This window comes from Manis pentadactyla, chromosome 5 (assembly GCF_030020395.1).
Source record: "Manis pentadactyla isolate mManPen7 chromosome 5, mManPen7.hap1, whole genome shotgun sequence".
NCBI classification, from domain to species: Eukaryota; Metazoa; Chordata; class Mammalia; order Pholidota; family Manidae; genus Manis; species Manis pentadactyla.
The window spans coordinates 149,397,285-149,411,019 of record NC_080023.1 but is presented as its reverse complement, the minus strand read 5'-3'; the positions used below and the strand labels follow the sequence as shown (position 1 = coordinate 149,411,019).

General features: G+C 42.9%; 1 long non-coding RNA gene across 2 annotated transcripts; it reads left to right on the top strand.

The window, feature by feature from the left end:
* Window positions 1–3,976: 3,976 nt before the first annotated feature.
* On the top strand, window positions 3,977–13,267 carry LOC130683868 (uncharacterized). 2 transcript variants are annotated; one of them, XR_008997907.1, is made up of 3 exons: window positions 3,977–4,158; window positions 5,969–6,057; window positions 6,583–13,267. It is a non-coding gene; the product is annotated as an uncharacterized LOC130683868 (long non-coding RNA). The 2 variants fall into 2 exon arrangements; XR_008997906.1 differs by having other exon boundaries at window positions 5,969–13,267.
* Window positions 13,268–13,735: the final 468 nt, after the last annotated feature.

Genomic DNA, 13,735 nt, shown 5'->3' with positions numbered 1-13,735 from the left:
AGGCAGCCAGGGTGGGAGCTGATTCCTCTGTCTAGTTGGGATTGACATGCATTCTGAGTTGTCAGTTCTTGTGGGGCTGGTTTATTTCTGATTTGCCTTCTATCTTCTCATGCAGGCTTTGCAATCCCAGCCAGAGGTTTTGTTAGGACCCCTCTACTTTGGAAAGCTCTGATTCTATTTTTTGTCTCTTCAGCCCTCTGAGACTGGGGAAAGCTTCTCTCAGCCTCTCAACTGCAGCTTTCCCTTGTGGAAATGGCAGTCACCTGGGGGAAAATGCAGACCTGAATGCAGGCTCGTCTCTGGGCTTCTCTTCACTGTCTTGTCTCCACGGTGTCTCACTGCTTTAGCAGCTCTTTCATACTGCCATGCCTCCAAACAGAGGTGCTCCTCATCTTCTTCAGCATTTGCTGCTTGCCCTCAGCAGGTGGTTGGTCTAGAACACTATACTAGGCCTTTGCCACATTTTGTTGTAAAGTTCCTATTACCGGTGGAGCCTGTGACCTAAAGCAAGATGTACACTCACTGACACTGACTGTTGTTGAATATTCTGTTGTAAGTAGTTACCAGCCCCCTATAGGTGTGTGATGTTTGAAAATGTAAGTTCTCAAAAGCAGGTCTCAGTAAGCAGAGACTATATATGAACCTTCTCTACCCGATGCCACATTGGAAGAACGGGCGGTGAATACTGAATACAGTGTGATCAGCCCAGATGGCAGCCCTCATGTTTGGAGTGAGTGATAGCATAGCTACTTGACTTAATTTAATTTTTCCAGAGGAACACTAGTAAATACCCAAATCTAAGCTGTGCAAATTAGAAGTTCCAGCTTTGCCATTGTAAATCATCACCAAAATTAAACTGGTACTGGTTATGTAAATTAGTACCAGCATTAAACTGGTGCTAATTATGTAACAGAGAAGGTGAACAGTCCTCTGACCTCTCTGTGTGTGGCATTGGTGTCTCCATTTGTCTTAACAGGACATACTGTTTTCCAAAGCAGAAATATTTACAATGGCCTTAAATTGCCAAACCTCAAGCTTGCCAAACTTCTTATCCCTTTATATATACCCCATAATTAAGGCAAACCAAAATGTCTCCTAAGAGCACATAATACTGATATTTTCCTGCTTCCTTACCTTTCCTTGTTCTGTTCTCTGTCCGGAATGACATGCCCATCCCACTGCAAGCCTATAAAGTTTGTCTTTCTTCAAGAGTTTTTTTTTAAGTCAAATCATGAAGGACCATCTCAAATACCACCTACATCCACGGATTTCTCTAACTGCACTCAGCATAATCCCTTCTTAGGCTCCTGTGCAGAGACTTTCTTTATCTTTGTTTGCTATCATCATTTTGTGTCCTGTCCTCTTTTCCAGATTGTAAATTTCTTGTTGATGGAACCGTCATACTTATCTTCAAATTCTTTGGAGAGTCTGAAGGCATAGTATCCTTATGAAGTAGGAACTAGGCAAATAAAAATGGAATTCTGGTGCAGAGCTAACTGCCAGAGACATAGGCTGTTTCTGAGTTGCCTTGTTGCGTACTCCTTGTCCACTTCCCATTTGACACGTTCATTATATTCATATGGAATTGCAAGACTCCATTTTTACATGGTACAGATATTAATTTATCAGTTTAATGGAAAAGACCTGCCATTTAATGTTGCTTATGGTTTTGTTTTTGTCTTGGGGTGTTTTGGTTTCCTATTTTATTTATAGTTTTTAGAAACATTAGTATGATTGAAAATTCAAATGACACAAAGGGTGTACAGTAAATTCTCTTTCCCATGTGACAATACTTTTATAGAGAAAGGTTCTTAGTTTTATGTAAGTCTGTCAGCTTTCTGTCTTCTCTCTCTGGTACAGTCTCTCCCTACCCAACCTTATCTAGCAGCTTGCCTGTTTTGTTGTAGTCTTTTGTTTGTTACACTTCTAAATGTAAATCTTTTATCACATCTGTGTTGTGTGTGTATGCACAGTCTATGAGGTAGAGGGAAAACACTTTTCCCCTAATTGTTGAACTGGATTATCCTCAACCCTGGCTAGTCACAGATGGCTGGCTGTATGGATAATTATCATGTGACAGTAAATACCATAGATGTTGCAAAAGTCACAAGTGTCACAATAGCATATTTTTAAATTTTAATAAAGTAAAACTGAAAATTTAATGAAAGCAAGACTAAATCAGCTTATTGGCTTAACTTCACTGGAAGAGTTTCTGAGTTTCCCTTTATCATGTCCATGGACTAATACAGTGACCTTGGGTGCATCAGAGGTCGCTCTCAGCCGGTACTGAGTATGACGTTCCACTCTCCAGGATATGCAGAAAGCCATTTATTAGCATTCCATTACTTTTTCCGACTTCATTCCCCATAGTTAATACTGGCAATTGACTCACTTTCCAGAAGCCCCTCTTCACAAAGAAATGTTTTTTAGTCACTTGGAAAGGAGACTTTATGTACAGTGATGGATTAGAGCCACAGAATTGTTGAAGGTCAGCTCCTAAGTTATTACATAGGGTCAGTCACATGACTTGTGTTTGGCTTTTAGCTCTGGAAGAGAAGAGGTCCCAGTGCCTCATCCTTCTCCAGCCCCACCTCGTGCCATCTGCAGACAGCAGAAAGGCTAGCAAGGAAAACAAGGTAATAGGTGATTTGCTGTGTGCATTAATGAAAGGGTAGGAAAGGAGGGGAATTCACTTGGCTCTTAGGCTTTCTGAGACTCTGATTTGGAGAATCAAAGCGGTTCACATCTCAAGGGCAGCGACGGTGCCGCCCTGAATCGCTCTCGTCTCTTTCAGTCATCACATACTGACCACACCGGCCTCTGCTCGGCCTCATGCTGCAGCGTGAGGGGCTGGGGTGTAAGGGGAAGGGCCGCACGGGACAGAGTGAACAGAGTGACTGATGGGAGTGGGCAGCAGGCTTCACATTCTAGACCCCAGCTGACCCTCTAGGTGCCCGACTAGAATGCCGCTTTCTTAGAGAGAGAGCTGTGACTAGAACTCTTGGAAATTTGGCAGGTTGTATGTAAGGTTCTGGAGATTGTTTTGTGCTTGTTTTAAGACAAAGGTGTCTCTGTGGCTTCTCTGAACTGCCTCCCTTCATTTCTTTAGGAATTTTCTTTGATTTATTTTATTTGTTGTCTTGACACACTGAGATTTTAGTCATGGTTGTTCTAGACTTTGGCCAGTTGGAGGTTAGGAGGATATAAGACGTTATCCAGTACTTTTCTAAACTTAATTGTGCCTCTTCCTCCTACAGAGAAGAGGAGCTTTCTCCTAACTCTGGCTCCTCAGCTCCCCTGCTAAGAGACAAGGAGTCCCAGGGAGAACAGGGTAAGTTGATGAACATGTGGCATGTGTTGGTGGTAGTGTGTATGGAGGGCACATGGACTACAACCCACTGGAAACATGTACTAAGCCTTGATTTGTGTAGGGCCTGGTAGTTACAGAGATAGATGTTCCTGTTCTTCAGGCTTTATGGTCCGGTAAGGGAGAAAGGTGGCCCAGACTCATATAGCATAACCCAGGCTACATGCAGGGTTCAGGGTAAGGTAAGCCTAGGTGGGGGAATCTGAGCAGTCCAGGCAATTTCTGTCCAGTAAGCAACCATATGCACACATTTGGAGCAATTACCACCTCATGTCTTCTTGACTGTTAGAAATAATCTTGCCAACACCATCCAAGAGCCCAAACCATGGAAGATAGAATCTCAGAGACACCTAGTGACAGTTCAGTATTAAAAACTAGGCTGGAAAGACAAACTTCTCCATTTCTGGAAGAGAGGAGGAAGAAAGTAAGTCTGATACTTTATTTGCAGCTACAACCACATCTGGGAAGGAAAACTCCTGGGATTCTCCACCCAACAGCTCCCGGCCATGCAGAGGCAAGTTCCAACTGGTGCCCTCCAGGCGAGGGATCCCGCTTATCTTGGTATGGTCTGTCCACCCGCCCCTGCCCACCCCAGCCTGGCTCCCCTGAGTCCCAGGAATGGAAGGGTCGGTGCAGGTTTCTTTCACTTTCTTCTGACTGGCTCTGCTTCTCCTTTTTCTCTTGGTAGCCTCCAGCTCCCATGTTCAGCTACTCGATCACGACCAAAGATTGTGAGTGGGAGACGCAAGCTCAGTCACAGTGGCTGAAGAGCATCTTGGAGGATAAGACTGGTAAGGAATATGGGTTAATTTCACACTCCAGAGACGGTTCCCTTTGGTTTTATTTTGGTCTTTCTCCACTGAGAAATCCACCTCTTGGGTTCTCAGTGGACTCCGAGCACAGTGAGCACTGACACTGAGATGAAGCATTTCTACACGAGTTCCCCTGAGTCCCTGAGCCTCCCTGTGCTCTGTGATGCCCCTGGAAAGAATTCTCCTACCAGGGAGGACAAGCCTTTCTTTCTTTCTTCCTTGGAAACTGCCCCAAACTCTGAGAGTGCGAACCGAACCCTCCTGGCCCTCCACCTTCTAATCTCATCCTGCCTGCTGCAGGGACTGCTGCTTCCTCGGCCTCCCTCCCAGCCCCAAGCACTAACCTGCTGCTGGGCAGCTTGGGGGAGTTGGCAAACTCCCTGGGCCTACCATCTTTTCCAGGTAAGCGGGACAGCTTTCTGGGGAGCACAAAGTGCCATAAACCTCTGCTTAGGTGAAAGCAGCATGCCAGTCAGTCACTGAAACAGTTGAACCTGCTCTGGCTTAGCACACTTGAGCTGGTGCAGGCCTGACGGCTTCAGAACCCTCTCATCAGGAGCGGATTGTAGGGAAGGGGCTGCCATCCTTAAAGCTGGAGAAGGCCGCCTCGTTTTGGTAGTCAGAGGGCTGCTGGCTTGCAGCCCCGTTCCTTAGCTGCTCTCAGCTGTGCTTGGGTTCAGATGATTGGGTTTTCCTTAGTGTCCACACATTTATCCCCTGGTAGGCCAAGTTTTATCCCCTGCTGTCTGTCTTATGATCTGTGAAGGGTAGAAATAAAGAGCCCTTCCCTGATTTTGAGCAATGAATACTTTAAGAACCTGTGGTAGAGGTGAGTCATATTTGCTGACACCTGAATCCCTGGCACAGCAAGGCTTCTAGAGCACCAATACCATCACATTTGAGATACCAGAATTCACGTTTTCTGTTCTTCCTAGAATCTGCTGCAGTGGCAATGTAGGGGGGGGAGGCATTGTGTATTTTCCTCGGTCCTTGTCCCCACCGTGACAAGGATTGAAAGGCAGAGACACAGTAGTGAAGCAGAGGAAAAGTTTTATTTAAAGTTACTTAGAGAAAAAGTGCAGGCGACCTCAGAGAGAGAGCAACATCCTGCAAGGTTGAAAAGAGAGAGTTTACAGTGAAAAGGTTACGCACTTAGAAAGTGCAGGCAACCTCAGGGAGAGGAGCAGCCTGAAAGGTTGGGGGTTCCCCCTTTTAAGGATTCTTCAGGAATGTGACCAAGGGCTGGGGGTGCAGACCTGTTAGGTGGTCTTTGAATACTTAGAACTAACTTAGCACAAGGAACTTCCTGCTCTGATTTCTCCCTGGGAGCCCGCGTTTCGTGGCCTGGGAGCATATCAAGACTGCCTGCCCGGCCCCCAAGGTGGGCTGAGTTATTGTCTGTTTGCTAAAGAGTAAGTTGAGAATCTTCTTAAACTCCTGGGTATTAAAACCCAATCTTATTTTTAAGATGGAATACTTCCTGCCTGTTACTATGCTGTTTATGCTGGGCTTGCTTGCCATTATTAATTGCGCAGATTGCAAACTATTTGATTAGGGCCAAAGGAGAAAAGAAACAGTTTATAGGTAAAGTTAAAAAGATAAGCTGGGCCAATAGAGCCTTGGGCTCTGCTGAGGTACCCTCCTTTCTCTGGGGAATATTCAAACATTCCAGGCCAAGTTTCCCCTGGCTTTTTGAGCTTTAACTGATTACTCTGGGTCTTTTTTAGTGGGCTTTTTCCTGACCTTATTCTCTTTCCATCCCACTCATATCTATTTTCCTGCCTAACAGGGTGTGGTCCCTTCCCTTCTGAGAAAGAACAGGATCAGAAGCACAAGAAAGATGTGACCTTGCTGGCAGTCCAGCTCAGCAGTTTGCAGGTAGGCAGCAGAGTTCAGAGACAAGGCGTTTCTGGCAGAAGTTTTCCCAAACCATGGGAATGCCAGGTAAAAATACCTTACTGGTCCTGCCTCCCAAGGAACTCAGCCCGGGAAGTCCTGTTGAAGCACCCAGTGTTCTGTTGGCCTGGCCCTCCACAGCTTAGGGCACACAGAGAAGCAGTCTCTGGTAGTAGCCACCCTGATGAGGTCTTTTTCCATTGGTGCAGGATCAAGGACTCCAGGAGCCTGACGGAAAATGCAGGTGTATAGATAACCACATCGGCAGGAAGTAGCCTACATCCCTTGCCCCCACCCTGGGCCCCTTACCTGGATGTAGACTTCGGCAGGAAGCTGACTACAGCAGATCTCTGGCTTCAGCCTGCAGGGAGGAAGGGGCAGCCCTGGAGACCACTGCCCTCTCCTGGAGGAAGCAGAGCCTCGGGCTTTTTGCAGGAGGGGAGGCAGGATGCGGCAGAGCAGAGCCTGATTGATACCTTTCTTTACTTGAATGGTTCCACTGGTGAGGCTGGACAGAATCAAGAAACATCTGGACCACCAGCTGAAAAGATGGTGGCATGAGAGGTGGGACAGAGGCTTCCTCCAAAACCACATATAATATGAAAATATAACTAATACAACTAATCCTGAAAGAGCAATGGGAAAGGGGACCATGCCAAACTGCATACACCTGAAGAAAAGAATAAATCTCACAGAACAGGGTAACGTGCCAAAGCCGTGGCCCGGCAGGATGCAGGCCCTTCCCCCACCCACCTCTCCAGGAAGAGGAAAAGAAACGGAGCAGGGAGGGAGTAGAGGCCTGGGACTTCTGAACATCTAAGTCCAGAGATCTGCTGTGGGAGCACAAACCTACATTTCATGGTGTTTTCATGGTACTCTTGTGATTAGGGGATTGGAAAGCTAAGACAGGCAGAATTCCTGGAGAGACTGAGATTCCAGCCACTTGTGGAAAGCAGGGATCCATATCCAGCTTCTCTGGGACAAAAGAAAGGTGGGCAGTCTGAGGGACTTCCTAGCAGCAAGAGGGTTGCTAAAGGACCAAGGATTGCACAGAGCTTACTGCTCAGGAGAAAGGACAGGTAGACAAAATTGTCTGGGGTCACTCTGCCCAGCAGGTTTGAACTTTCACAATCTTCAGGAACTCCAGCTCTCTGGCTGGCTGCACAGCTCCAAGGACCCCCTCTGTGATATGCAGCCCACTGCGCCTCTCTCCCGGCCAGCCCCACCTGACTCTGAAACCAGCAAACCAAACCCTGGCATTAGGCCTACGAGAGGGAAGTCCTGTCTACAGCAACTACAAACGCAAAGCATAGAGGCTTATACCTGTGTGCTCAGCACTGGTTCAGGCAGTGGAGACAGGCATAGCAGCTGGGAAGCAGGAAACAGCTCTTTCCTCCCCCCAGGCACCAACACTGCTCCCCTGCGACCCCCAACATTGCTTCTGGAACTGAGCAGCTCCAGAGAGTAGAGCTTCTGGGTACTAGAGGGTGCCATATACAAATATGAAACACCAAAGGAACCTGGTTTAGAGTAAAATTATGAATATTAATACAACTCCTAAGGAAGATTAAAATGAAATCGACCTCATGAATCTGCCTGAAAGGGATTTCAAAATAAAAATCATTAACATGCTCATGGAGGTATAGAAAAATATTCAAGAACTCAGGGAGGAATTCTGGTTGGAGATCCAATCATTATGGAACACAGTATCAGACATGAAACATACAATGGAAAGTTTTAAAAGCAGATTAGATACGGTGGAGGAGTTGATAAATGAAATAAAATTTAGAGAAGAAGAATACAAAGAAGCTGAGGCACAGAGAGAAAAAAGGATCTCTCACAATGAAAGAATATTGAGAGACCTGTGTGACCAATCCAAATGGAACAATATTTGCATTATAGGGGTTCCAGAAGAAGAAGATGAGAGAAAAAGGAACAGAAAGTGTCTTTGAGGAGGTAATTGCTGGAAACTTCCCCAATCTGGGGAAGGAGACAGTCTCTCAGGCCATGGAGCTTCACACATCTCCCAACACAAGGGACCCAAGGAAGCCAACACCACCACCAACAGTAATTCAAATGGCAAAGATCAAGGATAAGGATGGACTATTAAAATCAGCCAGAGAGAGAAATAAGATCACATACAAAGGAATGCCCATCAGGCTATCATCAGACTTCTCAGCAGAAACCTTACAGGCCAGAAGGGAGTGGCATGATGTATTTAATGTAATGAAGCAGAAGGGCCTTGAACCAAGAATACTTTATCTGGCAAGGTTATCATTTAAATTTGAAGGAGGGATTAAACAATTTCCAGATAAGCAAAAGCTGAGAGAATTTACCTCCCACAAACCATCTCTACAGTGTATTTTGGAGGGACTGCTGTAGATGGAAGTGTTCCTAAGGTTTAATAGCTGTCATCAGAGGTAATAAAACCACAGTAAAGAAAGTAGAGCAGTTAACTACTAAACTACTAGTTTAGTAGTTAATTTGATTGCAAGATTAAATCAACTATCCCCAAAGTCAATCAGGGGATACACAAAGAGTACAGAATATGATACCTAATATACAAAGAAAGGAGGAGAAAAAAAAGAAACTTTAGACTGTGTTTGTAATAGCATATTAAGTGAGTTAAGTTAGACTCTTAGATAGTAAAGAAGTTAACCTTGAACTGTTGGTAACCTAAAGCCTGCAATGGCAATAAGTATATACCTATTGATAATCACCCTAAATGTAAATGGACTGAATGCACCAATCAAAAGACATAGAGCCAATGAATACATAAAAAAACAGACCCATCTATATGCTGCCTACAGAAGACTCACTTTAAACCCAAAGACATGCACAGACTAAATGTGAAGGGATGGAAAAAGATATTTAATGCAACGAATAGAGAGAAAAAATCAGGAGTTGCAGTACTTATATCAGACAAAATAGACTTCAAAACAAAGAAAGTCACAAGAGACAAAGAAGGACATTACATAGTGATAAAGGGGTCAATCCAACCAGAAGATATAACCATTATAAATATCTATGCATCCAATACAGGAGCACCTACATACGTGAAACAAATACTAACAGAATTAAAAGGGGAAATACAATGCAATGCATTCATTCTAGGGTACTTCAACACTCCACTCACTCCAAAGGACAGATCAACCAGACAGAAAATAAGTAAGGACACAGAGGCACTGAACAACACACTAGAACAGATGGACCTAATAGACATCTACAGAACTCTACATCCAAAAGCAACAGGATACACATTCTTCTCAAGTGCACATGGAACATTTTCAAGAATAGATCGTATCCTAGGCCACACAAAGAGCCTCAGTAAATTCAAAAAGAAAGAAATTGTACCAACCAGTTTCTCAGACCACAAAGGTATGAAACTAGAAATAAATTATGCAAAGAAAATAAAAAATCCCACAAACATGTGGAGGCTTCACAACATGCTCCTAAATAACCAATGGATCAATGACCAAATAAAAACAGACATCAAGCAATACATGGAGACAAATGACAACAGTAATTCAACACTGCAAAATCTGTGGGACACAGTGAAGGTCATGCTAAGAGGGAAGTATATTGCAATACAGACCTACCTCAGAAAAGAAGAATAATCCCACATAAGCAATCTAAACTCACAATTTACAAAACCAGAAAAAGAAGAACAAATGAGGCCCAAAGTCAGTAGAAAGAGGGACATAATAAAGATTAGAGGAGAAATAAATAAAATTAAGAAGAACAAAACAATAGAAAGAGTCAATGAAAGCAGGAGCTGATTCTTCAATAAAATAAACAAAATAGATAAACCCCTAGCCAGGCTTACCAAGAGAAAAAGAGAGTCTACTCACATAAACAGAATCAGAAATGAGAAAGGAAAAATCACTACGGACACCACAGAAATACAAAGAATTATTAGAGAATACTATGAAAAATTATATACTAACAAACTGGATAACCTAGAGGAAATGGACACCTTTCTAGAAAGATACAACCTTCCAAGGCTGACCCAGGAAGAAACAGAAAATCTGAACAGACCAATTACCAGCAACAAAATTGAACTGGTAATCAAAAACTACCTAAAAACAAATTCCTGGTCCAGATGGCTTCACCGCTGAATTTAATCAAACATTTAGTGAAGACCTAATACCCATCCTTCTTAACGTTTTCCAAAGAGTAGAAGAAGAGGGAATACTTCCAAACTCATTCTACGAGGCCAGCATCACTCCAATACCAAAACCAGGCAAAGACACCACAAAAAAAGAAAATTACAGACCAATATCCCTGATGAACATAGATGCAAAAATACTCAACAAAATATTAGCAAACCGAATTCAAAAATACATCAAGAAGATCATCCATCATGATCAAGTAGGATTTATTCCAAGGATGCAAGGATGGTACAACATTCAAAAATCCATCAACATCATCCAGCATATCAACAAAAAGAAGAACAAAAACCACATGATCATCTCCATAGATGATGAAAAAGCATTTGACAAAATTCAACACCCATTGATGATAAAAACTCTCAACAAAATGGGTATAGAGGACAAGTACCTCAACATAATAAAGGCCATATATGACAAACCCACAGACAACATTATACTTAACAGTGAGAAGTTGAGAGCTTTTCCTTGAAGATCAGGAACAAGACAATGATGCCCACTCTCCCCACTTCTATGCAACATAGTACTGGAGGTCCTAGCCATGGCAATCAGACAACACAAAGAAATAAAAGGCATCCAGATTGGCAAGGAAGAAGTTAAACTGTCTCTGTTTGCAGATGACATGATATTGTACATAAAAACCCCAAAGAATCCACTCCAAAATTACTAGATCTAATATCTGAATACAGCAAAGTTGCAGGATAGAAAATTAATATGCAGAAATCTGTGGCATTCCTATACACTAACAATGAACCAGCAGAGAGAGGAATCAGGAAAACAATTCCATTCACAGTTGCATCAAAAAGAATGAAATACCCAGGAATAAACCTAACCAAAGAAGTGAAAGACCTATACTCTGAAAACTACAAGAAACTGATGAGAGAAATTAAAGAAGATACCAATAAATAGAAACACATCCCATGCTCATGGATAGGAAGAATTAATATGGTCAAAATGGCCATCTTGCCTAAAGCAGTCTACAGATTCAATGCAATTCCTATCAAAATTCCAACAGCATTCTTCAATGAACTAGAGAAAATCATTCTAAAATTCATATGGAACCACAGAAGACCACGAATAGCCAAAGCAATCCTGAGAAGGAAGAATAAAGCTGGGGGAATTATGCTCCCCAACTTCAAGCTCTACTACAAAGCCACAGTAATCAAGACAATTTGGTACCGGCACAGGAACAGACCCATAGACCAATGGAACAGAATAGAGAGCCCACATATAAACCCAACCATATATGGTCAATTAATAAATGATAAAGGGGTCATGGACATACAGTGGAGAAATGACAGCCTCTTCAACAGCTGGTGTTGGCAAAACTGAATAGCTACATGCAAGAGAATGAAACTGGATTATTGTTTAACCTGATACAAAAATGTAAACTCAAAATGGATCAAAGACCTGAATGTAAGTCATGAAACCATAAAACTCCTAGAAGACAACAAAGGCAAAAATCTCCTGCCTATAAGCATGAGCAACTTCTTCCTGAACACATCTCCTCAGGCAAGGGAAACAAAAGCAAAAATGAACTCATGGGACTACATCAAACTAAACAGTTTCTGTGCAGCAAAGGACACCTTCAACAGAACAAAAAGGCATCCTACAGTATGGGAGAATATATTTGTAAATGACATATCAACAAGTGGTTAACATCCAAAATATATAAAGAACTTACACGCCTCAACACCCAAAAAGCAAATAACCCAATTAACAAATGGGCAGAGGAAATGAAGAGACACTTCTCCAAAGAAGAAATTCAGATGGCCAACAGGCAAATGAAAAGATGCTCCACATCACTAATCACGGAAATGCAAATTAAAACCACAATGAGATATCACCTCACACCAGTAAGATTGGCCAGCATTGAAAAGACTAAGAACAACAAATGCTGGTGAGGATGCGGAGAAAGGGGAACCCTCCTACACTGCTGGTGGGAATGTTAGCTAGTTCAGCCATTGTGGAAAGCAATATGGAGGTTCCTCAAAAAACTAAAAATAGAAATACCATTTGACCCAGGAATCCCACTCTTTGGAATTTACCCAAAGAATACAACTTCCCAGATTCAAAAAGACATATGCACCCCTATGTTTATTGCAGCACTTTTTATAATAGCCAAGATATGGAAGCAACCTAAGTGTCCATCAGTAGATGAATGGATTAAGAAGATGTGGTACATATTCACAATGGAATACTATTCATCCATAAGAAAGAAACAAATCCTGCCATTTGCAACAACATGGGTGGAGCTGGAGGACATTATGCTCAGTGAAATAAGCCAGGCAGAGAAAGACAAATGCCAAATGATTTCCCTCGTTTGTGGAGTACACATGGTGTGGGGGATAATGGGGAAAACAGTGTGGCACAGAAAAGGCAAATAGTGGATCTGTGGCATCCTACTACACTGATGGACAGTGACTGCATTGGGGTATGTGTGGGGACTTGATAATATGGGTAAATGTAGTAAGCACATTGTTTTTTCATGTGAAACCTTCATAAGAGTGTATATCAATATCTTATTAAAAAAAGATGTGGTACAAATACACAAGTGGAATATTACTTAGCCATAAAAAGAAAAGAAATCCTTTCATTTGCAACAAAATGGATGTATCTAGAGGGTATTGTGCTCAGTGAAATAAGCCAGGCAGAGAAAGAAAAATAGCAAATGATTTTACTTATTTGTGGACTATAAAAACAAAGCAAAACAGAAGAAATGAAACAGCAGCAGACTCACAGACACTGAGAAGGAATGAGTGGTTACCAAGGGGGAGGGGTTGCAGAGGGCTGGTAGGAGGGAGAAAGTGATTAAGGGGCACAATAATTCCCAGTCACAGTATAGGAGTGTCAGTATGGGAGTGTCAGTACAGCACAGAGAATAATTCTGTGACATCTTACTACATTGATGGACAGTGACTGCTCCAGAGGAGGAGGTGAGGACTTGGTAATATGGCTGAATGTTGAACCGCTGTGTTGTGTATCTGAAACCATCATAAGATTGTATATCAATGATACTTTAATTATAGAAAAAAGGAATGAAGTGCTGACACATGCTGTGTCATGAATGAACCTCAAAAACATGATGCTCAGTGAAAGACCACAGACTCAAAAAGACAAATATTGTGTGATTCCACCTATAGAAGGTCCCCAAGACATCAGATTCATAAAGACAGAAAGTAGAAGGGTGGCTGCCAGGAATATGGCAAGAAGGGAGGAATGGATGTGAAGTTCCAGCCTGAGAAGGTGGGAAAGTTCCGGAGAACTCTGTCGTAGCGACCAGAGCGCTGTCATTAGGAACAGGATAGCGTGTCTGTGTTTGTTTATAGTCAGTGCCTCCGTCTCTGTTTTCTTCAGCACTGGATTCCCCAGTGCCCTTACTCAACACCTGGGACACTAGACGTCCACCAGTATGTGCTGTGGAAGGGAGGGAGGGGAGAGAAGCAGGTGCTGGGGAAAGAAATCAGGAAATGGGAACCATCATCATATAT